This window comes from Medicago sativa, chromosome 7 (genome assembly GCF_051527215.1).
Source record: "Medicago sativa cultivar Bolivia chromosome 7, Bolivia_mono, whole genome shotgun sequence".
NCBI classification, from domain to species: domain Eukaryota; kingdom Viridiplantae; phylum Streptophyta; class Magnoliopsida; order Fabales; family Fabaceae; genus Medicago; species Medicago sativa.
In genome coordinates this window covers 12,478,955-12,483,193 of record NC_140755.1, presented here as the reverse complement: position 1 = coordinate 12,483,193, position 4,239 = coordinate 12,478,955, and the positions used below count along the sequence as shown (strand labels likewise).

The following is a 4,239-nucleotide window of genomic DNA, read 5'->3' as shown; positions in this document are numbered from 1 at the left end:
TTATAAAAGTTGAGCTCTATGATGTTTTAAGAAGTCAAATTTATCTATAATTGACACTAAAGTAAATAAATTATCAATATTTTATTAATATCATCCCTCTTTAAGTCAATAAAATTGTTTGGAGTAGCCGAATAATATATTAATGGGGTAGCTAGATATATAACTATACTAATTAGTCAAGATATTTTTTTATTTTGGGGTAGCCAATGCTACCCCATCCATAGGAAGCCATTCGCCCCTGTTAGGTTGCATCGAAAAAGAGAAAATATTTGCAAAGTCAGTATTTACTGTTCCTTGTTTTCGGTTCACTTTTGTGAATTTCAGTTATTATGATGAGAAGGGATGAAATATCTGCGAGAAAGAAGCCATCATCGTCACTGCTTTTCAAAGGAATCCTGTTATGATGAAGAGACAAGATCAAACATCTTTGGTTGATCTTTGTGTTGAGAAAGCTATTGATAATGTAAAATACCTTGGAGATGTTAGTCATGTTGATCATCATACGCTTGAGAGAATCTTGCCTCACTGCACACTTGACCAGTTTATGCATATTGAGAAATCCAGTGAAGGGATGGATTTGAGCCCTATAACAGATAAATTGGTTCTTAGAAAAGCAGTTTGGTATAAATTGCACTAATGAAGTAGTTAAGAAGATGAAAGAAAAAAGATTTTCATTAACTTTTTTTGAACAAAGATTTTCATTAACTTGGTTGCAGCTGTATGAGGCTAAGGTAAAAAAAATGGCTCAGACTGAGAATGAAGCAGTTGATCAACTCGCGCAACGCTGCAAGGAAGAAGATGCAAGAAAACAAAGCAGGAAAATAAAAACATGCACCAAAATTCCATCTAGTAAAAGAAGATTTTGTGGAGATAATGGACCTGGATACAACTTGTCAAATGTGAAGAGCAGCAACATAATGAAGAAGTCAAAGAAAGATTTTCTTAATAGTTTTGAGCTGAAAAATATCACAGCAGTGAAGAATAATTGTATCCAGAAGAGGAGTAGTAATTCATCAGGCATCATCAAAACTGGAAGCATGTGTGGAATTGGTTCAACTACCAAATATCTCACTTTATAAGAAGGATAGTTTAGGGGCAGGCAATGAGGATAACTATTTGCTTTTAGATAATATGCAATTGAGTTTATTTTAACTTTTGATGTAGAAATGGCTTATGTAAGATTACACATACAACCCTTGAAATTTAGTTGAGGTTTTTGCACTCAGAGATTGTAAAAGCTAAACTTATCATGCTGGTTACTCTTGGACATGACCTTGCTTACAGGATTTTTGTAATGATCTTGGCACATTTTTATACATATAGATAATAAATATTTTGCACATTCATATTGTAACAAACTATACTTATTTTTTTTAATGATATCAACAATATAACAAAAATAATATCTTTCAAATGAAATATAAAAAATATAATATAAATTTTTTTATTATTGAATAACACCAACAAAATAGCATTATTGTAATCAAATTTGTTTAAAAGTATAATTAGGAAAAGAAAAAGCCAACTCAAAACCATTTTTTAGCAATATTTTATTTATATTGGCGAAAAGACGGATAGTCACGTGCCCTGTCTTTCCGCTTTTTTATTGCACATAACGTTTTTTTTGTGAAATTTTGATTTTGATTAAAACTAAAAATATAAATGTTTGTTTCTTTCAAATTATAACATATCAAACTAACCATGATTATTTATTTCAATGACATCAACAATATAACAAAAAAAATATAATTTAAATTCTTACTTTTTAAATAACACCAACACAATCTTTATTATACAAAAAATTGTTTAAGGGTATAATTAGGATAGTGAAAAAACAAGTATAGATATACTAATCTAATCTGTTACACTTTTTAAAGGATAAAAGAAAAAAAATAAGACATATATATCGTGTTTGTTACACTTTTATTTTAATATTTGAATTTATTCTTATATATTTGTTGTATGTGTTATTTGTATTGAAACTTGAAGACAAATTTGAAAATAGAAAAAGTCAGCCCAAAAGAGCTGAAAAAAGTTATATTCTTTATATATAGTATACATACAGACAAACCAAAATACGCTTAAGTTGATAAATAATTTCGCTATATGCTTAGACAATAATTTGTAGATAAATCAATGTACGAATAATTTCCACCAATATTTAAAAAATTTAAATTGTAATCAAAATTATACAAACAAACATAAAAAAATATACACACACGTTAGCGCGTTAAAACGAGAATTGCGGGATTTTGGAAAGATTTTAGGCTAGCTTTTTGTTATACCAATTATACCCTTAAACAAAAAAAATCTATAATAATGTTTGTTTTTGGTGTTATTAAAAAGATAAGAATTTTTGTTATATTTGTTATATTATTCTTATCATTGAAAAAGATAAATATGGTTTGTTGAGTTTGTCACATTTGAAAGTCACAAATATTCAAAAAAAATTGTTTGTTAACTTTTTGTTTTAGTCCCTCTAAAAATTCTATAGGGACCAAAATTAGCTATTGAAAATTTCATAAGGAGTAAATTTGAAGGAAAATTTTAGAGGGACTAAAACAAAAAGTTGATATATTTATAGGGACCAAAAACATATTTAACCTTATTTGTTATATTATTCTTATCATTGAAAAAGATAAATATGGTTCGTTGAGCTTGTTACATTTGATAGTCACAAATAAAAAATTTATAAAAAATATCGTTTGTAATTTACATGCAAATTTTTTATAAAAATTGTTGATAATCTACACGTGTCGCGCAATAAAAAGAGTGGATTGTCCGTCTTTCCACCGATATAGAGACAAATATTATATCACTCTACCGATTATCAATCCTATGCACGCATGATAATATGTGTTACTACCTTTTTCCAAATAGATATGGAGACGTTAATAAACTTTTACGATATTTGTAGATTTGTGTTTTTGGTTGCACGAAAAACGTGATTTTGAGATACGAAAGTATAATAATGTTACTAAAATAACAACTTAACATTTTAACTAATACCCTAATCAATTTGATTTTAATAATTACTCTAATCAATTTGGATAATGAAGTGTAAGGATTTTTTTAAAAGTAACTGTTTTGTTTAGAAAAAAACTTTATTATTTAGCATAAGATAAGATAGTAAATCTGGGGTTAAATGTGGCAATAATATATATGTATATATAATCCCTTCTTTTCTATATACGCACCACCCTTTGCTCAATTATCTCACAATTCACTATTTGTCTTGTTCCTTTAATTTCTGTCATATAATTAACCACTATTGTGTTCATTTTATCATAACGTACATGGCCGACAACAAACAACCACAATTAAATGGTGCCTATTACGGCCCCGCCATTCCACCACCAGCTCAACCTCGCCCTCACCGCCACCGAAGCAGAAGCTGTTGTTGCTGTCTCTTCAGTTTCTTCTGGAAGCTATTTTATTAGTCACACTCATCTCTCTTGCTGCACTCGTAGTCCTTATCTTCTATCTCATCGTTCAACCTCATGCCTTCAAGTTTTATGTCAACGAAGCCAATCTAACAAAATTCGACTACATAAACAACACACTACATTACAACATGGTGCTCAACTTCACGGCTCGCAACCCAAACAAAAAACTCAACTTCTATTACGACAAAGTTGAGGCCCGAGCATTCAACAAAGGTTCAAGGTTCGCGAATGTGGATGTGATCACAGCCATGAATTCATTCCGCCAATTTAAGAAGAGCAGTGATCCTATGATTGGTGTTTTCTCAGGGCAACGGTTGTTAATGCTCGATAATGATGAAGTCTCTGAGTTCAACAAAGATAAGAGTGTTGAAGTTTATGATATCTACGTGAAACTCTACTTCGAAATTAGATTCAGACTCGGGAATGTGATATTTGGTCGTATCAATCCGAAGGTGAAATGTGACCTCAAAGTTCCTTTGAGTTCTAAGAATACCAATGCAAACATCACACAGTTTGTGCCCACCAAGTGCGATGTTGATCAATACTAACTTGTGCCTCTGATGGATCGTTTTCTTGGCACAGTAGTAGCAATTGGGATTTGTCTCTTTCCACACTCTTTTTTTGTGTTTTTTTACATAATACCTGTTATAATTACCCTTTTCAGCACACTCTTTGTAACATCCCAGACTGCTTTTAGAATTGCCGACTAACCCCACAAACCAACACGAGTCTTTTCAGCGTGTTTTGTCCTCACTCGCACGCTTACCGGGAAACTTCCCGGTAGGTCACCCAT

At 30.9% G+C, this 4,239-nt stretch overlaps 2 pseudogenes; both read left to right on the top strand.

The window, feature by feature from the left end:
• The first annotated feature begins 329 nt into the window (after nt 1-329).
• On the top strand, nt 330-1,106 carry LOC146904325 (uncharacterized; annotated as a pseudogene).
• Nucleotides 1,107-3,296: 2,190 nt separating this feature from the next.
• On the top strand, nt 3,297-3,994 carry LOC146904324 (NDR1/HIN1-like protein 10 pseudogene; annotated as a pseudogene).
• The last annotated feature ends 245 nt before the right edge of the window (nt 3,995-4,239 follow it).